At 37.6% G+C, this 24,834-nt stretch overlaps 1 pseudogene; it reads right to left on the reverse strand.

Annotated features, from left to right (window-relative positions):
• Positions 1-418: 418 nt before the first annotated feature.
• On the reverse strand, positions 419-1,447 carry LOC116769759 (uncharacterized; annotated as a pseudogene).
• Positions 1,448-24,834: the final 23,387 nt, after the last annotated feature.

A 24,834-nucleotide genomic window follows, 5' to 3' on the forward strand; every position in this document is an offset into this window, starting at 1 on the left:
CTATTTACAAACCACATAAGAAAGTGAGCCAATTCTTGAGACCAATCAAGAGTAACATTCCTTTACAACAAGCGGGTGTATACAAACTCGACTGTGACTGTGGCTTGTCATACATTGGACAGACGAAGAGGAGCATCGGTACAAGGGTTAAGGAACACATCTCGGACATCAAAAACAGGCGCGCGTCGAAGTCAGCAGTGTGTGAACACACAATGGACAAACCAGGCCACTACATTCGTTTTGATAAACCTCAAATCCTCGCTCGGGAAGACAAGTATATACCGAGATTAATTCGCGAGGCTATTGAAATTAAAAAACATCCCAATTTCAATAGAGAAGATGGCTGGAATCTATCAAACACCTGGGACCCCGTTCTTAAAAATATAAAATCCCATGTCCGAAATCACACCGCAGGACCTCAAGACACCGTGAGCGCATTCTGCCGGCATCCAGAGCGGTACGCCAGAAAATTAAGAAATCGATGGCTGTAGGTGATAAATAACAAGGACCAACTGATAGACACTCACATCTCGTCTGCCCGTGATCACGGTTGCTGAAAAGTAACCGAAACGTCAGGATTATGTAGTTTTTTAAAATAATAAAATCCGCGTAGTAAATCCGAAAAATATTAGTTCCATTTAAATAAAAAAAACTCGCGAAAATCTTAGATCTCATTATGGGTTTTCATTATATCGAAAGCGTTTGTCCTGTACGTTTTGCTAGCGCTCATGATTTGTTGTTTTTTTAGGTTTGATGGTTGACGTCGACCCTGGTGAAATAGAGAGCTCTCTTTTCCTCTTGTCGGTATTGGGTTCCTTGACTACTAGTTTGTCATATTCCTGTTAATTTTATAACAAAATGATTGTATACTAGCAATTCTATGCACACTAGGGCCTCTAGAAAAGCAGTATTTCCCTTTTTCTTCTCCTCTAGTAAATGTGGTATCAAAGCCTTTCTCTTTTCAATGACTTCCTTTGAAGAGTCTTCCGATATATAAATTCCCTTTACATTCTTTTTATTTTACATAATTTGGTGTTTTTTCCACCTGTTTATATATAAATGACAGTAACACCGGTGTATTTTTGTTCTCAATTCTATTTTTTCCTAGACGGTATATTCTATTCACTTCATTTTCTTCTACCGACAGATTTAAATTTCTTTTAAAAGTCTCCTTAACGATATTTAGTAGCTCAAGTGTTGATTTTTCGCTCTCTTCTAGTCCGTAAAGAACTATGTTGTTAGTGTTCTTTTCCGTTTTGAAGTATTCAATCTCTTTCTCCAGGTTACAAATTTTTTGCTTCATTTTTTCGTTTTCTTCTATCATAGGAGTTGGTTTTTCGTCCATCGGATCCAAAATATTCTTAGTAAGAGATTCTTTCAGTTCATTTGACTGTTTTTGCATTTCCATCTTAATTTTTTCGAATAATAATTGAAATTGCTCCTCCATGTTGTCGAATGAAATTGTGTGAAACGGAACGTAAATGCGAATTAGTGGAGAATATTTGTTTGTGATGGCAACACTCAAGCTGTCAATGTTTCAGTGTTGTGTTGCTGTTGTTTGTAGCACTACGGTTTCCAAAGTGTTCGTGTAACTATTTTTAATTAGAGATTTATTGGCGTTGAATAGCACAGACTTATTGACACTTCAACAGCCGGCTAATATCTTAACATAGAACTTTGTAAATTACAACACGTTTGGGTTAATAACATTAAAATCCGAATTAATTTCACTTACAAGTATTTTAACATGAGGTTTACTTGACATTATTGTTTTCTTACATGTGCCAATGCAGTTTTCAGGTATTCTAAAGATTCATGTTCCAATAACATTAAATTTCGTTACATTCGATTTACATTCTAATGTCAACTTTGTCATCTCGGACTATACATAAATGTAGCGGTTACTTGCTAATCTATGCCAGATGTTTAAATTACCTTGAATTATCTTAGGGTTACACATGTTGGGTAAAGTATTATTTGTTATTTTAAGCATTAAATCTATTTCACAATTGGGGAGATTTTCAGTAGAGTTCATTTTGTTCTTCACAAATGTAAATATTATTAGTTAGCTTTTTACAAAAATCAAGGTTATCTAGAGTAAAATAAGTAAGTTTATTTTTACATGAACAGATATAGTTACTAGATGTAATTATAAATGTATAAATGTTATGATTTACAGAATAAGAAATTGGAATAGGAATACTTTTATAAAGGTTCTTATGATTAACCAGAGGAATTCTTAATACAAAAAATATTTTGTTACTCTTATAGAATACTTCAGTTACTTTTAAGCAACCGTGATCACGGGGAGAAGAGATGATGAAACGTCGGTAGTATGTCGTTTTTACAAAAAATAAAGCACGCGTAGGATATCCGAAAAGTATTAGTTTCATTTAATCTCGCGAAAGTCTTAGATCTCATTACAAGATTCTTATGATTAACCAGAGGAATTCTTAATACAAAAAATACTTTGTTATTCTTACAGAATACACTTAACTTACTTAAGTCTAATATTAAATGAATATATTATAATTCTAATTTAACAGGGAATTCCTCAGAGTTGGGTAAGTATCTTATGTTATTAACTAATTCAGAAAACAATTCACTTGGATTTAAAACAGAGAAATGCAGTACACGGCTCTTTGCAAACATAATAGCATCTTGCAAGTCTTCTAACTTAAATGACAAAGTGAATAAACTACTAGATAGGCTATAACAAGGCTGATTTAATTTTGTAAAAAATCTAGTTTTATTAAATGATTGATTCATATTATGAATATCTAATTTAAATTCGTCTACAGCTTTATTAAGAAGATCTTCATCAGTTGAAACAGATATTAATGTACTGTTATACTTTTCTAAAGCAGTGTTAGCAGTTTTAAAATATTATCTTTAAATGAGGATAAATGAAACTAGTATTATTCGGATTTACTACGCGGATTTTATTATTTAAAAACTACATAATCCCGACGTTTCGGTTACTTTGCAGCAACCGTGATCACGGGCAGACGAGGTGTGAATGTCTGTCAGTTGGTCCTTGTTATTTATCATCTACCGCCATCGATTTCTTAATTTTCTGGCGTACCGCTCTGGATGCCGGCAGAATGCGCTCACGGTGTCTTGAGGTCCTGCGGTGTGGTTTCGGACATGGGATTTTATATTTTTATGAACGGGGTCCCAGGTGTTTGATAGATTCCAGTCATCTTCTCTATTGAAATTGGGATGTTTTTTAATTTCAATAGCCTCGCGAATTAATCTCGGTATATACTTGTCTTCCCGAGCGAGGATTTGAGGTTTATCAAAACGAATGTAGTGGCCTGGTTTGTCCATTGTGTGTTCACACACTGCTGACTTCGACGCGCGCCTGTTTTTGATGTCTGAGATGTGTTCCTTAACCCTTGTACCGATGCTCCTCTTCGTCTGTCCAATGTATGACAAGCCACAGTCACAGTCGAGTTTGTATACACCCGCTTGTTGTAAACGAATGTTACTCTTGATTGGTCTCAAGAGTTGGCTCACTTTCTTATGTGGTTTGTAAATAGTTTTAATGGAAACCTTCTTCAAAATGTTGCCTATTCTGTCAGTAACTCCCTTCACATATGGTAGTATCGCAGGTTGTCGTTCAACTGTGGGTGGCTTCAGGTGGTTCTTGCGATGCTGGCGAGGCACGGGCAGGTTGTTGATGGTGAGAGCATGTTTTACATGCTGCAGCTCGGCCTCTAGATGGTCAGCATCACAAAGGTGTTGGGCTCTCTGTAACAACGATTTGCCAACGGTAGCTAACTGTAAAGGGTGGTGGTGCGAGTTACCGTTGAGGTACCTGTCCATGTGTGTGGGTTTCCTATAAACAGTATGTCCCAAAGTATTGTCAGGATTCCTAATGACAAGTATATCAAGGAAAGCTAAAGAATTATTTGCCTCCAATTCTATAGTAAACTGAATCTTACTATTGATAGAATTAAGATGGTTCAGAAAAGCAGATGTTTTATTTTTATTTAATATTGTGAAGGTGTCATCTACATACCGTTTATATATTAAAGGTCTTATAGGAGGAGAGCAAAGGGCTCGCACCTCGAAGTCCTCCATGAATATGTCAGCGACAACGGGGGAAACCGGCGAACCCATTGCAACTCCATCTACTTGTATGTAGAATTCATCCTTCCACATGAGGTAGCCAGATGTTAGGCAATGCTTTAATAGTTCTGCATATTCTATAGGCATATTGTTATCCTTTAACTTACCTCTTACAATCTCAATGCAGTCAAGAACAGGTATACTAGTGAATAATGACTGTACATCGAAACTGACCATACTGTCATTGTCGCTCAATTTTAGGTGTTTTAAATCTTTGACAAACTGGTAGGAATCCTTAACGAATGACTGTGTGTGGCCCCGGAGTGGTGATAATATCTTTGAAAGAAATTTAGCCAGTTTATAAGTTGGTGAGTCAATCTGGCTTACTATTGGGCGTAATGGAACATCTTGTTTATGGATTTTAGGTAACCCATACGCAAGAACCACCTGAAGCCACCCACAGTTGAACGACAACCTGCGATACTACCATATGTGAAGGGAGTTACTGACAGAATAGGCAACATCTTGAAGAAGGTTTCCATTAAAACTATTTACAAACCACATAAGAAAGTGAGCCAATTCTTGAGACCAATCAAGAGTAACATTCCTTTACAACAAGCGGGTGTATACAAACTCGACTGTGACTGTGGCTTGTCATACATTGGACAGACGAAGAGGAGCATCGGTACAAGGGTTAAGGAACACATCTCGGACATCAAAAACAGGCGCGCGTCGAAGTCAGCAGTGTGTGAACACACAATGGACAAACCAGGCCACTACATTCGTTTTGATAAACCTCAAATCCTCGCTCGGGAAGACAAGTATATACCGAGATTAATTCGCGAGGCTATTGAAATTAAAAAACATCCCAATTTCAATAGAGAAGATGACTGGAATCTATCAAACACCTGGGACCCCGTTCTTAAAAATATAAAATCCCATGTCCGAAATCACACCGCAGGACCTCAAGACACCGTGAGCGCATTCTGCCGGCATCCAGAGCGGTACGCCAGAAAATTAAGAAATCGATGGCGGTAGATGATAAATAACAAGGACCAACTGACAGACATTCACACCTCGTCTGCCCGTGATCACGGTTGCTGCAAAGTAACCGAAACGTCGGGATTATGTAGTTTTTTAAATAATAAAATCCGCGTAGTAAATCCGAATAATACTAGTTTCATTTAATCAATTTTTATAATTAAAACTTAATCAAGATATATCCGCTAATTTTATCTCATCATAATGATGGCGGATAATGTATTATTACCGTGGATTTTTACGACTTTGTAAGGTCCCTTCCATAATGGGGATTAAGCCTTTCTAAGCCTTACATGGTTTTTAATGGAAACAAAATCACCAACTTTATAATTTCATGGTTTTATACTTCGGTCATAATAGGTTTTTGATAAACCTTTGGCTTTTAGTATGTTCTCGATTGCCTTCTGTCGTGAATAATTAAGTCTCTGTTGAAGGACTCTCATATAGTCAGGATAAGTAACATCTGGAGCTGAGTCAAAAATAGAGTTTGGAAGGAATGCTTTATGACCATAAAGAAGTTCGTAAGGGGTAAAGTTAGGAATACAGTGCACACTTGTATTGTATGCTAGCATAGCCTTTTATACATATTTAGGTCAATCTATTGATTTTCATTTACATAGGGTTTTAAATACTCTTTGAGGGTGGAATGACTTCTGGCAAGAGCACCTTGGGTCTGGGGATGGTAAGGAGAGGATCACAATTGCTTAATTTAAAAAAATTAACAAACCTGTTTGAATGGGTCTGAGGTAAAATTTCGTCCTTGATCGGTAAAGATATATTTAAGAAGTTCAAAGATTAAATTGAAGTGAATTAAAAACTCAGAAGTAGCTTCAGCAGTCGTGCTAGAAAAAGAATAGGCTAAAGAGAATTTTGAAAGGTCATTCTGTGTTGTAATTATACATTTAAGATTTGCAAAAGTAGCGATCTATATTTATACTCTCAATGCGAATGAAATCTAATTTTGCACTGCGATCGACACTTCTAGCAGGCATTGCGAATTATCTGTAACACGCTAAGTGAATGTACTTTGTTTTAGCAGTGCTATTGTCATTTTAAAAAGGAATTGCTATCTATATTTATACTCTCAATGCGAATGAAATCTAATTTCGCTCTGCGATCGACACTTCTAGCAGGCATTGCGAATTATCTGTAACACGCTAAGTGAATGTTCTTTGTTTTGGCACTGCGATTAACACTTTAAAGAGGCATTGCGAATGATCTGTAACTCGCTTTGTGAATGTACTTTGTTTTGGCACTGCGATTGTCACTTTAAAGAGGCATTGCGAATGATCTGTAACTTGCTTTGTGAATGTACTTTGTTTTGGCACTGCGATTGTCACTTTAAAGAGGCATTTCGAATGATCTGTAACACGTTAAGTGAATGTACTTTGTTTTGGCACTGCGATTGTCACTTTAAAGAGGCATTGCGAATGATCTGTAACTCGCTTTGTGAATGTACTTTGTTTTGGCACTGCGATTGTCACTTTAAAGAGGCATTGCGAATGATCTTTGACTCACTATGTGAATGAACTTAATCTTGGCACTGCTATTGTCACATTAAAGAGGCATTGCGAATGATCTGTAACACGCTAAGTGAATGTTCTTTGTTTTGGCACTGCGATTGTCACTTTAAAGAGGCATTGCGATCTATATTTATACTCTCAATGCGAATGAAATCTAATTTCGCACTGCGAACGACATTTCTAGCAGGCATTGCAAATTATCTGTAACACGCTAAGTGAATGTACTTTGTTTTGGCACTGCGATAATCACTTTAAAGAGGCATTGCGAATGATCTGTAACTCGCTTTGTGAATGTACTTAATTTTGGCAGTGCAATTGTCATTTAAAGAGGCACTGCGATGTATATTTATACTCTCAATGCGAATGAAATCTAATTTCGCGCTGCGATCGACACTTCTAGCAGGCATTGCGAATTATCTGTAACACGCTAAGTGAATGTACTTTGTTTTGGCACTGCGATTGTAATTTTAAAGAGGCATTGCGAATGATCTGTAAATCGCTTTGTGAATGTACTTTGTTTTGGCACTGCGATTGTCACTTTAAAGAGGCATTGCGAATTATCTGTAACACGCTAAGTGAATGTACTTTGTTTTGGCACTGCAATTGTCACTTTAAAGAGGCATTGCGAATGATCTCTAACTCGCTTTGTGAATGTACTTTGTTTTGGCACTGCGATTGTCACTTTAAAGAGGCATTGCGAATTATCTGTAACACGCTAAGTGAATGTACTTTGTTTTGGCACTGCGATTGTCACTTTAAAGAGGCATTGCGAATTATCTGTAACACGCTAAGTGAATGTACTTTGTTTTGGCACTGCAATTGTCACTTTAAAGAGGCATTGCGAATGATCTGCAAATCGCTTTGTGAATGAACTTACTTTTGGCACTGCGATTATCACTTTAAAGAGGCATTGCGAATGATCTGTTACTCGCTTTGTGAATGTACTTACTCTCGGTACTGCGATTGCCACTTTACAGAGGCATTGCGAATGATCTGTAAATCGCTTTGTGAATGTACCTTGTTTTGGCACTGCGATTTTAACTTTAAAGAGGCATTGCGAATGATCTGTTACTCGCTTTGTGAATGTACTTACTCTCGGTACTGCGATTGCCACTTTACAGAGGCATTGCGAATGATCTGTAAATCGCTTTGTGAATGTACCTTGTTTTGGCACTGCGATTGTCACTTTAAAGAGGCATTGCGAATGATCTGTAAATCGCTTTGTGAATGTACCTTGTTTTGGCACTGCGATTGTCACTTTAAAGAGGCATTGCGAATGATCTTTGACTCAATATGTGAATGAACTTACTCTCGGCACTGCGATTGCCACTTTAAAGAGGCATTGCGATCTATATTTATACTATCAATGTAAATGACATCTAATTTCGCACTGCAATCGACACTTCTAGCAGGCATTGCAAATTATCTGTAACACGCTAAGTGAATGTTCTTTGTTTTGGCACTGCGATTGTCACTTTAAAGAGGCATTGCGAATGATCTTTGACTCACTATGTGAATGAACTTACTCTCGGCACTGCGATTGCCACTTTAAAGAGGCATTGCGATCTATATTTATACTCTCAATTCGAATGAAATCTAATTTCGCACTGCGATCGACATTTCTAGCAGGCATTGCAAATTATCTGTAACACGCTAAGTGAATGTACTTTGTTTTGGCACTGCAATTGTAATTTTAAAGAGGCATTGCGAATGATCTGTAACTCGCTTTGTGAATGTACTTTGTTTTGGCACTGCGTTTGTCACTTTAAAGAGGCATTGCGATCTATATTTATACTATCAATGTAAATGAAATCTTATTTCGCACTGCGATCGACACTTCTAGCAGGTATTGCAAATTATCTGTAACACGCTAAGTGAATGTACTTTGTTTTGGCACTACTATTGTCATTTTAAAAAGGAATTGCGAATGATCTGTAAATCGCTTTGTGAATGTACTTTGTTTTGGCACTGCGATTGTCACTTTAAAGAGGCATTGCGAATTATCTGTAACACGCTAAGTGAATGTACTTTGTTTTGGCACTGCAATTGTCACTTTAAAGAGGCATTGCGAATGATCTCTAACTCGCTTTGTGAATGTACTTTGTTTTGGCACTGCGATTGTCACTTTAAAGAGGCATTGCGAATTATCTGTAACACGCTAAGTGAATGTACTTTGTTTTGGCACTGCGATTGTCACTTTAAAGAGGCATTGCGAATTATCTGTAACACGCTAAGTGAATGTACTTTGTTTTGGCACTGCGATTGTCACTTTAAAGAGGCATTGCGAATTATCTGTAACACGCTATGTGAATGTACTTTGTTTTGGCACTGCAATTGTCACTTTAAAGAGGCATTGCGAATGATCTGCAAATCGCTTTGTGAATGAACTTACTTTTGGCACTGCGATTATCACTTTAAAGAGGCATTGCGAATGATCTGTTACTCGCTTTGTGAATGTACTTACTCTCGGTACTGCGATTGCCACTTTACAGAGGCATTGCGAATGATCTGTAAATCGCTTTGTGAATGTACCTTGTTTTGGCACTGCGATTTTAACTTTAAAGAGGCATTGCGAATGATCTGTTACTCGCTTTGTGAATGTACTTACTCTCGGTACTGCGATTGCCACTTTACAGAGGCATTGCGAATGATCTGTAAATCGCTTTGTGAATGTACCTTGTTTTGGCACTGCGATTGTCACTTTAAAGAGGCATTGCGAATGATCTGTAAATCGCTTTGTGAATGTACCTTGTTTTGGCACTGCGATTGTCACTTTAAAGAGGCATTGCGAATGATCTTTGACTCAATATGTGAATAAACTTACTCTCGGCACTGCGATTGCCACTTTAAAGAGGCATTGCGATCTATATTTATACTATCAATGTAAATGACATCTAATTTCGCACTGCAATCGACACTTCTAGCAGGCATTGCAAATTATCTGTAACACGCTAAGTGAATGTTCTTTGTTTTGGCACTGCGATTGTCACTTTAAAGAGGCATTGCGAATGATCTTTGACTCACTATGTGAATGAACTTACTCTCGGCACTGCGATTGCCACTTTAAAGAGGCATTGCGATCTATATTTATACTCTCAATTCGAATGAAATCTAATTTCGCACTGCGATCGACATTTCTAGCAGGCATTGCAAATTATCTGTAACACGCTAAGTGAATGTACTTTGTTTTGGCACTGCAATTGTAATTTTAAAGAGGCATTGCGAATGATCTGTAACTCGCTTTGTGAATGTACTTTGTTTTGGCACTGCGTTTGTCACTTTAAAGAGGCATTGCGATCTATACTTATACTATCAATGTAAATGAAATCTTATTTCGCACTGCGATCGACACTTCTAGCAGGTATTGCAAATTATCTGTAACACGCTAAGTGAATGTACTTTGTTTTGGCACTACTATTGTCATTTTAAAAAGGAATTGCTATCTATATTTATTCTCTCAATGCGAATGAAATTTAATTTGGCACTGCGATCGACACTTCTAGCAGGCATTGCGAATTATCTGTAACACGCTAAGTGAATGTACTTTGTTTTGGCACTGCAATTGTCACTTTAAAGAGGCATTGCGAATGATCTCTAAATCGCTTTGTGACTGTACTGTGTTTTGGCACTGCGATTGCCACTTTAAAGAGGCATTGCTATCTATATTTATACTCTCAATGCGAATGAAATCTAATTTCGCACTGCGAACGACATTTCTAGCAGGCATTGCAAATTATCTCTAACACGCTAAGTGAATGTACTTTGTTTTGGCACTGCGATTGTCACTTTAAAGAGGCATTGCGAATGATCTGTAACTCGCTTTGTGAATGTACTTACTCTCGGCACTGCGATTGCCACTTTAAAGAGGCATTGCGAATGATCTGTAAATCGCTTTGTGAATGTACTTTGTTTTGGCACTGCGATTGTCACTTTAAAGAGGCATTGCGAATGATCTGTAACTCGCTTTGTGAATGTACTTACTCTCGGCACTGCGATTGCCACTTTAAAGAGGCATTGCGAATGATCTGTAACTCGCTTTGTGAATGTACTTTGTTTTGGCACTGCGATTGTCACTTTAAAGAGGCATTGCGAATGATCTCTAACTCGCTTTGTGAATGTACTTTGTTTTGGCACTGCGATTGTCACTTTAAAGAGGCATTGCGAATGATCTGTAACACGTTAAGTGAATGTACTTTGTTTTGGCATTGCGATTGTCACTTTAAAGAGGCATTGCGAATGATCTGTAACACGTTAAGTGAATGAACTTCCTCTCGGCACTGCGATTGCCACTTTAAAGAGGCATTGCGATCTATATTTATACTCTCAATGCGAATGAAATCTAATTTCGCACTGCGAACGACATTTCTAGCAGGCATTGCAAATTATCTCTAACACGCTAAGTGAATGTACTTTGTTTTGGCACTGCGATTATCACTTTAAAGAGGCATTGCGAATTATCTGTAACACGCTTAGTGAATGTACTTTGTTTTGGCACTGCGATTGTCACTTTAAAGAGGCATTGCGAATGATCTGTAACTCGCTTTGTGAATGTACTTTGTTTTGGCACTGCGATTGCCACTTTAAAGAGGCATTGCAATCTATATTTATACTATCAATGTAAATGAAATCTTATTTCGCACTGCGATCGACACTTCTAGCAGGTATTGCAAATTATCTGTAACACGCTAAGTGAATGTACTTTGTTTTGGCACTGCTATTGTGATTTTAAGAAGGAATTGCTATCTATATTTATACTCTCAATGCGAATGAAATCTTATTTCGCACTGCGATCGACACTTCTAGCAGGCATTGCGAATTATCTGTAAATCGCTTTATGAATGTACTTTGTTTTGGCACTGCGATTGTCACTTTAAAGAGGCATTGCGAATGATCTCTAACTCGCTTTGTGAATGTACTTTGTTTTGGCACTGCGATTGTCACTTTAAAGAGGCATTGCGAATGATCTGTAACACGTTAAGTGAATGTACTTTGTTTTGGCATTGCGATTGTCACTTTAAAGAGGCATTGCGAATGATCTTTGACTCACTATGTGAATGAACTTCCTCTCGGCACTGCGATTGCCACTTTAAAGAGGCATTGCGATCTATATTTATACTCTCAATGCGAATGAAATCTAATTTCGCACTGCGATCGACACTTCTAGCAGGCATTGCAAATAATCTGTGACACGCTAAGTGAATGTACTTTGTTTTGGCACTGCGATTGTCACTTTAAAGGGGCATTGCGAATGATCTGTAAATCGCTTTGTGACTGTACTTTGTTTTGGCACTGCGATTGCCACTTTAAAGAGGCATTGCTATCTATATTTATACTCTCAATGCGAATGAAATCTAATTTCGCACTGCGAACGACATTTCTAGCAGGCATTGCAAATTATCTCTAACACGCTAAGTGAATGTACTTTGTTTTGGCACTGCGATTATCACTTTAAAGAGGCATTGTGAATGATCTTTGACTCACTATGTGAATGAAATTAATCTTGGCACTGCGATTGTCACTTTAAAGAGGCATTGCGATCTATATTTATACTCTCAATGCGAATGTAATCTAATTTCGCACTGCGATCGACACTTCTAGCAGGCATTGCGAATTATCTGTAACACGCTAAGTGAATGTTCTTTGTTTTGGCACTGCGATTAACACTTTAAAGAGGCATTGCGAATGATCTGTAACTCGCTTTGTGAATGTACTTTGTATTGGCACTGCGATTGTCACTTTAAAGAGGCATTGTGAATGATCTTTGACTCACTATGTGAATGAAATTAATCTTGGCACTGCGATTGTCACTTTAAAGAGGCATTGCGATCTATATTTATACTCTCAATGCGAATGTAATCTAATTTCGCACTGCGATCGACACTTCTAGCAGGCATTGCGAATTATCTGTAACACGCTAAGTGAATGTTCTTTGTTTTGGCACTGCGATTAACACTTTAAAGAGGCATTGCGAATGATCTGTAACTCGCTTTGTGAATGTACTTTGTATTGGCACTGCGATTGTCACTTTAAAGAGGCATTGTGAATGATCTTTGACTCACTATGTGAATGAAATTAATCTTGGCACTGCGATTGTCACTTTAAAGAGGCATTGTGAATGATCTTTGACTCACTATGTGAATGAAATTAATCTTGGCACTGCGATTGTCACTTTAAAGAGGCATTGCGAATGATCTGTAACTTGCTTTGTGAATGTACTTTGTTTTGGCACTGCGATTGTCACTTTAAAGAGGCATTGCGAATTATCTGTAACACGCTAAGTGAATGTACTTTGTTTTGGCACTACTATTGTCATTTTAAAAAGGAATTGCTATCTATATTTATACTCTCAATGCGAATGAAATTTAATTTTGCACTGCGATCGACACTTCTAGCAGGCATTGCGAATTATCTGTAACACGCTAAGTGAATGTACTTTGTTTTGGCACTGCGATTGTCACTTTAAAGAGGCATTGCGAATGATCTGTAACACGTTAAGTGAATGTACTTTGTTTTGGCACTGCGATTGTCATTTTAAAGAGGCATTGCGATCTATATTTATACTATCAATGTAAATAAAATCTTATTTCGCACTGCGATCGACACTTCTAGCAGGCATTGCGAATTATCTGTAACACGCTTAGTGAATGTTCTTTGTTTTGGCACTGCGATTGACACTTTAAAGAGGCATTGCGAATGATCTGTAACTCGCTTTGTGAATGTACTTTGTTTTGGCACTGCGATTGTCACTTTAAAGAGGCATTGTGAATGATCTTTGACTCACTATGTGAATGAATTTAATCTTGGCACTGCGATTGTCACTTTAAAGAGGCATTGCGAATGATCTGTAACTTGCTTTGTGAATGTACTTTGTTTTGGCACTGCGATTGCCACTTTAAAGAGGCATTGCGATCTATATTTATACTATCAATGTAAATGAAATCTTATTTCGCACTGCGATCGACACTTCTAGCAGGCATTGCGATCTATATTTATACTATCAATGTAAATGACATCTAATTTCGCACTGCGATCGACACTCTAGCAAGCATTGCAAATTATCTCTAACACGCTAAGTGAATGTACTTTGTTTTGGCACTGCGATTGTCACTTTAAAGAGGCATTGCGAATGATCTGTAACACGTTAAGTGAATGTACTTTGTTTTGGCACTGTGATTGTCATTTTAAAGAGGCATTGCGATCTATATTTATACTATCAATGTAAATGAAATCTTATTTCGCACTGCGATCGACACTTCTAGCAGGCATTGCGAATTATCTGTAACACGCTTAGTGAATGTTCTTTGTTTTGGCACTGCGATTAACACTTTAAAGAGGCATTGCGAATGATCTGTAACTCGCTTTGTGAATGTACTTTGTTTTGGCACTGCGATTGTCACTTTAAAGAGGCATTGTGAATGATCTTTGACTCACTATGTGAATGAATTTAATCTTGGCACTGCGATTGTCACTTTAAAGAGGCATTGCGAATGATCTGTAACTTGCTTTGTGAATGTACTTTGTTTTGGCACTGCGATTGCCACTTTAAAGAGGCATTGCGATCTATATTTATACTATCAATGTAAATGAAATCTTATTTCGCACTGCGATCGACACTTCTAGCAGGCATTGCGAATTATCTGTAAATCGCTTTATGAATGTACTTTGTTTTGGCACTGCGATTGTCACTTTAAAGAGGCATTGCGAATGATCTCTAACTCGCTTTGTGAATGTACTTTGTTTTGGCACTGCGATTGTCACTTTAAAGAGGCATTGCGAATGATCTGTAACACGTTAAGTGAATGTACTTTGTTTTGGCATTGCGATTGTCACTTTAAAGAGGCATTGCGAATGATCTTTGACTCACTATGTGAATGAACTTCCTCTCGGCACTGCGATTGCCACTTTAAAGAGGCATTGCGATCTATATTTATACTCTCAATGCGAATGAAATCTAATTTCGCACTGCGATCGACACTTCTAGCAGGCATTGCAAATAATCTGTGACACGCTAAGTGAATGTACTTTGTTTTGGCACTGCGATTGTCACTTTAAAGGGGCATTGCGAATGATCTGTAAATCGCTTTGTGACTGTACTTTGTTTTGGCACTGCGATTGCCACTTTAAAGAGGCATTGCTATCTATATTTATACTCTCAATGCGAATGAAATCTAATTTCGCACTGCGAACGACATTTCTAGCAGGCATTGCAAATTATCTCTAACACGCTAAGTGAATGTACTTTGTTTTGGCACTGCGATTATCACTTTAAAGAGGCATTGTGAATGATCTTTGACTCACTATGTGAATGAAATTAATCTTGGCACTGCGATTGTCACTTTAAAGAGGCATTGCGATCTATATTTATACTCTCAATGCGAATGTAATCTAATTTCGCACTGCGATCGACACTTCTAGCAGGCATTGCGAATTATCTGTAACACGCTAAGTGAATGTTCTTTGTTTTGGCACTGCGATTAACACTTTAAAGAGGCATTGCGAATGATCTGTAACTCGCTTTGTGAATGTACTTTGTATTGGCACTGCGATTGTCACTTTAAAGAGGCATTGTGAATGATCTTTGACTCACTATGTGAATGAAATTAATCTTGGCACTGCGATTGTCACTTTAAAGAGGCATTGCGATCTATATTTATACTCTCAATGCGAATGTAATCTAATTTCGCACTGCGATCGACACTTCTAGCAGGCATTGCGAATTATCTGTAACACGCTAAGTGAATGTTCTTTGTTTTGGCACTGCGATTAACACTTTAAAGAGGCATTGCGAATGATCTGTAACTCGCTTTGTGAATGTACTTTGTATTGGCACTGCGATTGTCACTTTAAAGAGGCATTGTGAATGATCTTTGACTCACTATGTGAATGAAATTAATCTTGGCACTGCGATTGTCACTTTAAAGAGGCATTGTGAATGATCTTTGACTCACTATGTGAATGAAATTAATCTTGGCACTGCGATTGTCACTTTAAAGAGGCATTGCGAATGATCTGTAACTTGCTTTGTGAATGTACTTTGTTTTGGCACTGCGATTGTCACTTTAAAGAGGCATTGCGAATTATCTGTAACACGCTAAGTGAATGTACTTTGTTTTGGCACTGCGATTGTCACTTTAAAGAGGCATTGCGAATGATCTGTAAATCGCTTTGTGAATGTACTTTGTATTGGCACTGCGATTGTCACTTTAAAGAGGCATTGTGAATGATCTTTGACTCACTATGTGAATGAAATTAATCTTGGCACTGCGATTGTCACTTTAAAGAGGCATTGCGAATGATCTGTAACTTGCTTAGTGAATGTACTTTGTTTTGGCACTGCGATTGTCACTTTAAAGAGGCATTGTGAATGATCATTGACTCACTATGTGAATGAATTTATTCTTGGCACTGCGATTGTCACTTTAAAGAGGCATTGCGAATGATCTGTAACTTGCTTTGTGAATGTACTTTGTTTTGGCACTGCGATTGCCACTTAAAAGAGGCATTGCGATCTATATTTATACTATCAATGTAAATGAAATCTTATTTCGCACTGCGATCGACACTTCTAGCAGGTATTGCAAATTATCTGTAACACGCTAAGTGAATGTACTTTGTTTTGGCACTGCTATTTCCATTTTAAGAAGGAATTGCTATCTATATTTATACTCTCAATGCGAATGAAATCTTATTTCGCTCTGCGATCGACACTTCTAGCAGGCATTGCGATCTATATTTATACTATCAATGTAAATGACATCTAATTTCGCACTGCGATCGACACTCTAGCAAGCATTGCAAATTATCTCTAACACGCTAAGTGAATGTACTTTGTTTTTGCACTGCGATTATCACTTTAAAGAGGCATTGCGAATGATCTGTAACTCGCTTTGTGAATGTACTTACTCTCGGCACTGCGATTGCCACTTTAAAGAGGCATTGCGAATGATCTGTAAATCGCTTTGTGAATGTACTTTGTTTTGGCACTGCGATTGTCACTTTAAAGAGGCATTGCGAATGATCTGTAACACGTTAAGTGAATGTACTTTGTTTTGGCACTGCGATTGTCACTTTAAAGAGGCATTGCGATCTATAAGTATACTCTCAATGCGAATGTAATCTAATTTCGCACTGCGATTGTCACTTTAAAGAGGCATTGCGAATGATCTGTAACACGTTAAGTGAATGTACTTTGTTTTGGCACTGCGATTGTCACTTTAAAGAGGCATTGCGAATGATCTGTAACTCGCTTTGTGAATGTACTTTGTTTTGGCACTGCGATTATCACTTTAAAGAGGCATTGCGAATTATCTGTAACACGCTAAGTGAATGTACTTTGTTTTGCCACTGCGATTGTCACTTTAAAGAGGCATTGCGAATGATCTGTAACTTGCTTTGTGAATGTACTTACTCTCGGCACTGCGATTGCCACTTTAAAGAGGCATTGCGAATGATCTGTAAATCGCTTTGTGAATGTACTTTGTTTTGGCACTGCGATTGTCACTTTAAAGAGGCATTGCGAATTATCTGTAACACGCTAAGTGAATGTACTTTGTTTTGGCACTGCGATTGTCACTTTAAAGAGGCATTGCGAATGATCTGTAAATCGCTTTATGAATGTACTTTGTTTTGGCACTGCGATTGTCACTTTAAAGAGGCATTGCGAATGATCTCTAACTCGCTTTGTGAATGTACTTTGTTTTGGCACTGCGATTGTCACTTTAAAGAGGCATTGCGAATGATCTGTAACACGTTAAGTGAATGTACTTTGTTTTGGCATTGCGATTGTCACTTTAAAGAGGCATTGCGAATGATCTTTGACTCACTATGTGAATGAACTTCCTCTCGGCACTGCGATTGCCACTTTAAAGAGGCATTGCGATCTATATTTATACTCTCAATGCGAATGAAATCTAATTTCGCACTGCGATCGACACTTCTAGCAGGCATTGCAAATAATCTGTGACACGCTAAGTGAATGTACTTTGTTTTGGCACTGCGATTGTCACTTTAAAGAGGCATTGCGAATGATCTGTAAATCGCTTTGTGACTGTACTTTGTTTTGGCACTGCGATTGCCACTTTAAAGAGGCATTGCTATCTATATTTATACTCTCAATGCGAATGAAATCTAATTTCGCACTGCGAACGATATTTCTAGCAGGCATTGCAAATTATCTCTAACACGCTAAGTGAATGTACTTTGTTTTGGCACTGCGATTATCACTTTAAAGAGGCATTGCGAATTATCTGTAACACGCTAAGTGAATGTACTTTGTTTTGGCACTACTATTGTCATTTTAAAAAGGAATTGCTATCTATATTTATACTCTCAATGCGAATGAAATTTAATTTTGCACTGCGATCGACACTTCTAGCAGGCATTGCGAATTATCTGTAACACGCTAAGTGAATGTACTTTGTTTTGGCACTGCGATTGTCACTTTAAAGAGGCATTGCGAATGATCTGTAACACGTTAAGTGAATGTACTTTGTTTTGGCACTGCGATTGTCATTTTAAAGAGGCATTGCGATCTATATTTATACTATCAATGTAAATGAAATCTTATTTCGCACTGCGATCGACACTTCTAGCAGGCATTGCGAATTATCTGTAACACGCTTAGTGAATGTTCTTTGTTTTGGCACTGCGATTGACACTTTAAAGAGGCATTGCGAATGATCTGTAACTCGCTTTGTGAATGTACTTTGTTTTGGCACTGCGATTGTCACTTTAAAGAGGCATTGTGAATGATCTTTGACTCACTATGTGAATGAATTTAATCTTGGCACTGCGATTGTCACTTTAAAGAGGCATTGCGAATGATCTGTAACTTGCTTTGTGAATGTACTTTGTTTTGGCACTGCGATTGCCACTTTAAAGAGGCATTGCGATCTATATTTATACTATCAATGTAAATGAAATCTTATTTCGCACTGCGATCGACACTTCTAGCAGGTATTGCAAATTATCTGTAACACGCTAAGTGAATGTACTTTGTTTTGGCACTGCTATTGTCATTTTAAAAAGGAATTGCTATCTATATTTATACTCTCAATGCGAATGAAATCTTATTTCGCACTGCGATCGACACTTCTAGCAGGCATTGCGATCTATATTTATACTATCAATGTAAATGACATCTAATTTCGCACTGCGATCGACACTCTAGCAAGCATTGCAAATTATCTCTAACACGCTAAGTGAATGTACTTTGTTTTTGCACTGCGATTATCACTTTAAAGAGGCATTGCGAATGATCTGTAACTCGCTTTGTGAATGTACTTACTCTCGGCACTGCGATTGCCACTTTAAAGAGGCATTGCGAATGATCTGTAAATCGCTTTGTGAATGTACTTTGTTTTGGCACTGCGATTATCACTTTAAAGAGGCATTGCGAATTATCTGTAACACGCTAAGTGAATGTACTTTGTTTTGGCACTACTATTGTCATTTTAAAAAGGAATTGCTATCTATATTTATACTCTCAATGCGAATGAAATTTAATTTTGCACTGCGATCGACACTTCTAGCAGGCATTGCGAATTATCTGTAACACGCTAAGTGAATGTACTTTGTTTTGGCACTGCGATTGTCACTTTAAAGAGGCATTGCGAATGATCTGTAACACGTTAAGTGAATGTACTTTGTTTTGGCACTGCGATTGTCATTTTAAAGAGGCATTGCGATCTATATTTATACTATTAATGTAAATGAAATCTTATTTCGCACTGCGATCGACACTTCTAGCAGGCATTGCGAATTATCTGTAACACGCTAAGTGAATGTACTTTGTTTTGGCACTGCGATTGTCACTTTAAAGAGGCATTGCGAATGATCTGTAACACGTTAAGTGAATGTACTTTGTTTTGGCACTGCGATTGTCATTTTAAAGAGGCATTGCGATCTATATTTATACTATCAATGTAAATGAAATCTTATTTCGCACTGCGATCGACACTTCTAGCAGGCATTGCGAATTATCTGTAACACGCTTAGTGAATGTTCTTTGTTTTGGCACTGCGATTGTCACTTTAAAGAGGCATTGTGAATGATCTTTGACTCACTATGTGAATGAATTTAATCTTGGCACTGCGATTGTCACTTTAAAGAGGCATTGTGAATGATCTTTGACTCACTATGTGAATGAATTTAATCTTGGCACTGCGATTGTCACTTTAAAGAGGCATTGCGAATGATCTGTAACTTGCTTTGTGAATGTACTTTGTTTTGGCACTGCGATTGCCACTTTAAAGAGGCATTGCGATCTATATTTATACTATCAATGTAAATGAAATCTTATTTCGCACTGCGATCGACACTTCTAGCAGGTATTGCAAATTATCTGTAACACGCTAAGTGAATGTACTTTGTTTTGGCACTGCTATTGTCATTTTAAAAAGGAATTGCTATCTATATTTATACTCTCAATGCGAATGAAATCTTATTTCGCACTGCGATCGACACTTCTAGCAGGCATTGCGATCTATATTTATACTATCAATGTAAATGACATCTAATTTCGCACTGCGATCGACACTCTAGCAAGCATTGCAAATTATCTCTAACACGCTAAGTGAATGTACTTTGTTTTTGCACTGCGATTATCACTTTAAAGAGGCATTGCGAATGATCTGTAACTCGCTTTGTGAATGTACTTACTCTCGGCACTGCGATTGCCACTTTAAAGAGGCATTGCGAATGATCTGTAAATCGCTTTGTGAATGTACTTTGTTTTGGCACTGCGATTATCACTTTAAAGAGGCATTGCGAATTATCTGTAACACGCTAAGTGAATGTACTTTGTTTTGGCACTACTATTGTCATTTTAAAAAGGAATTGCTATCTATATTTATACTCTCAATGCGAATGAAATTTAATTTTGCACTGCGATCGACACTTCTAGCAGGCATTGCGAATTATCTGTAACACGCTAAGTGAATGTACTTTGTTTTGGCACTGCGATTGTCACTTTAAAGAGGCATTGCGAATGATCTGTAACACGTTAAGTGAATGTACTTTGTTTTGGCACTGCGATTGTCATTTTAAAGAGGCATTGCGATCTATATTTATACTATCAATGTAAATGAAATCTTATTTCGCACTGCGATCGACACTTCTAGCAGGCATTGCGAATTATCTGTAACACGCTTAGTGAATGTTCTTTGTTTTGGCACTGCGATTGACACTTTAAAGAGGCATTGCGAATGATCTGTAACTCGCTTTGTGAATGTACTTTGTTTTGGCACTGCGATTGTCACTTTAAAGAGGCATTGTGAATGATCTTTGACTCACTATGTGAATGAATTTAATCTTGGCACTGCGATTGTCACTTTAAAGAGGCATTGCGAATGATCTGTAACTTGCTTTGTGAATGTACTTTGTTTTGGCACTGCGATTGCCACTTTAAAGAGGCATTGCGATCTATATTTATACTATCAATGTAAATGAAATCTTATTTCGCACTGCGATCGACACTTCTAGCAGGTATTGCAAATTATCTGTAACACGCTAAGTGAATGTACTTTGTTTTGGCACTGCTATTGTCATTTTAAAAAGGAATTGCTATCTATATTTATACTCTCAATGCGAATGAAATCTTATTTCGCACTGCGATCGACACTTCTAGCAGGCATTGCGATCTATATTTATACTATCAATGTAAATGACATCTAATTTCGCACTGCGATCGACACTCTAGCAAGCATTGCAAATTATCTCTAACACGCTAAGTGAATGTACTTTGTTTTTGCACTGCGATTATCACTTTAAAGAGGCATTGCGAATGATCTGTAACTCGCTTTGTGAATGTACTTACTCTCGGCACTGCGATTGCCACTTTAAAGAGGCATTGCGAATGATCTGTAAATCGCTTTGTGAATGTACTTTGTTTTGGCACTGCGATTGTCACTTTAAAGAGGCATTGCGAATGATCTGTAACACGTTAAGTGAATGTACTTTGTTTTGGCACTGCGATTGTCATTTTAAAGAGGCATTGCGATCTATATTTATACTATTAATGTAAATGAAATCTTATTTCGCACTGCGATCGACACTTCTAGCAGGCATTGCGAATTATCTGTAACACGCTAAGTGAATGTACTTTGTTTTGGCACTGCGATTGTCACTTTAAAGAGGCATTGCGAATGATCTGTAACACGTTAAGTGAATGTACTTTGTTTTGGCACTGCGATTGTCATTTTAAAGAGGCATTGCGATCTATATTTATACTATCAATGTAAATGAAATCTTATTTCGCACTGCGATCGACACTTCTAGCAGGCATTGCGAATTATCTGTAACACGCTTAGTGAATGTTCTTTGTTTTGGCACTGCGATTGTCACTTTAAAGAGGCATTGTGAATGATCTTTGACTCACTATGTGAATGAATTTAATCTTGGCACTGCGATTAACACTTTAAAGAGGCATTGCGAATGATCTGTAACTCGCTTTGTGAATGTACTTTGTTTTGGCACTGCGATTGTCACTTTAAAGAGGCATTGTGAATGATCTTTGACTCACTATGTGAATGAATTTAATCTTGGCACTGCGATTGTCACTTTAAAGAGGCATTGCGAATGATCTGTAACTTGCTTTGTGAATGTACTTTGTTTTGGCACTGCGATTGCCACTTAAAAGAGGCATTGCGATCTATATTTATACTATCAATGTAAATGAAATCTTATTTCGCACTGCGATCGACACTCTAGCAAGCATTGCAAATTATCTCTAACACGCTAAGTGAATGTACTTTGTTTTTGCACTGCGATTATCACTTTAAAGAGGCATTGCGAATGATCTGTTACTCGCTTTGTGAATGTACTTACTCTCGGCACTGCGATTGCCACTTTAAAGAGGCATTGCGAATGATCTGTAAATCGCTTTGTGAATGTACTTTGTTTTGGCACTGCGATTGTCACTTTAAAGAGGCATTGCGAATGATCTGTAACACGTTAAGTGAATGTACTTTGTTTTGGCACTGCGATTGTCATTTTAAAGAGGCATTGCGATCTATATTTATACTATTAATGTAAATGAAATCTTATTTCGCACTGCGATCGACACTTCTAGCAGGCATTGCGAATTATCTGTAACACGCTAAGTGAATGTACTTTGTTTTGGCACTGCGATTGTCACTTTAAAGAGGCATTGCGAATGATCTGTAACACGTTAAGTGAATGTACTTTGTTTTGGCACTGCGATTGTCATTTTAAAGAGGCATTGCGATCTATATTTATACTATCAATGTAAATGAAATCTTATTTCGCACTGCGATCGACACTTCTAGCAGGCATTGCGAATTATCTGTAACACGCTTAGTGAATGTTCTTTGTTTTGGCACTGCGATTGTCACTTTAAAGAGGCATTGTGAATGATCTTTGACTCACTATGTGAATGAATTTAATCTTGGCACTGCGATTAACACTTTAAAGAGGCATTGCGAATGATCTGTAACTCGCTTTGTGAATGTACTTTGTTTTGGCACTGCGATTGTCACTTTAAAGAGGCATTGTGAATGATCTTTGACTCACTATGTGAATGAATTTAATCTTGGCACTGCGATTGTCACTTTAAAGAGGCATTGCGAATGATCTGTAACTTGCTTTGTGAATGTACTTTGTTTTGGCACTGCGATTGCCACTTAAAAGAGGCATTGCGATCTATATTTATACTATCAATGTAAATGAAATCTTATTTCGCACTGCGATCGACACTTCTAGCAGGTATTGCGAATGATCTGTAACTTGCTTTGTGAATGTACTTTGTTTTGGCACTGCGATTGTCACTTTAAAGAGGCATTGCGAATGATCTGTAACACGTTAAGTGAATGTACTTTGTTTTGGCACTGCGATTGTCACTTTAAAGAGGCATTGCGAATGATCTGTAACTCGCTTTGTGAATGTACTTTGTTTTGGCACTGCGATTATCACTTTAAAGAGGCATTGCGAATTATCTGTAACACGCTAAGTGAATGTACTTTGTTTTGGCACTGCGATTGTCACTTTAAAGAGGCATTGCGAATGATCTGTAACTTGCTTTGTGAATGTACTTACTCTCGGCACTGCGATTGCCACTTTAAAGAGGCATTGCGAATGATCTGTAAATCGCTTTGTGAATGTACTTTGTTTTGGCACTGCGATTGTCACTTTAAAGAGGCATTGCGAATTATCTGTAACACGCTAAGTGAATGTACTTTGTTTTGGCACTGCGATTGTCACTTTAAAGAGGCATTGCGATCTATATTTATACTCTCAATGCGAATGTAATCTAATTTCGCACTGCGATCGACACTTCTAGCAGGCATTGCGAATTATCTGTAACACGCTAAGTGAATGTACTTTGTTTTCGCACTGCGATTGTCATTTTAAAAAGGAATTGCTATCTATATTTATACTCTCAATGCGAATGTAATCTAATTTCGCACTGCGATCGACATTTCTAGCAGTTATTGCGAATTATCTGTAACACGCTAAGTGAATGTACTTTGTTTTCGCACTGCGATTGTCATTTTAAAAAGGAATTGCTATCTATATTTATACTCTCAATGCGAATGAAATTTAATTTTGCACTGCGATCGACACTTCTAGTAGGCATTGCGAATTATCTGTAAATCGCTTTATGAATGTACTTTGTTTTGGCACTGCGATTGTCACTTTAAAGAGGCATTGCGAATGATCTGTAACTTGCTTTGTGAATGTACTTTGTTTTGGCACTGCGATTGCTACTTTAAAGAGGCATTGCGATCTATATTTATACTATCAATGTAAATGAAATCTTATTTCGCACTGCGATCGACACTTCTAGCAGGTATTGCAAATTATCTGTAACACGCTAAGTGAATGTACTTTGTTTTGGCACTGCTATTGTCATTTTAAAAAGGAATTGCTATCTATATTTATACTCTCAATGCGAATGAAATCTTATTTCGCACTGCGATCGACACTTCTAGCAGGCATTGCGATCTATATTTATACTATCAATGTAAATGACATCTAATTTCGCACTGCGATCGACACTCTAGCAAGCATTGCAAATTATCTCTAACACGCTAAGTGAATGTACTTTGTTTTTGCACTGCGATTATCACTTTAAAGAGGCATTGCGAATGATCTGTAACTCGCTTTGTGAATGTACTTACTCTCGGCACTGCGATTGCCACTTTAAAGAGGCATTGCGAATGATCTGTAAATCGCTTTG

This window comes from Danaus plexippus, unplaced genomic scaffold (genome assembly GCF_018135715.1).
Source record: "Danaus plexippus unplaced genomic scaffold, MEX_DaPlex mxdp_39, whole genome shotgun sequence".
Lineage (NCBI taxonomy): Eukaryota > Metazoa > Arthropoda > Insecta > Lepidoptera > Nymphalidae > Danaus > Danaus plexippus.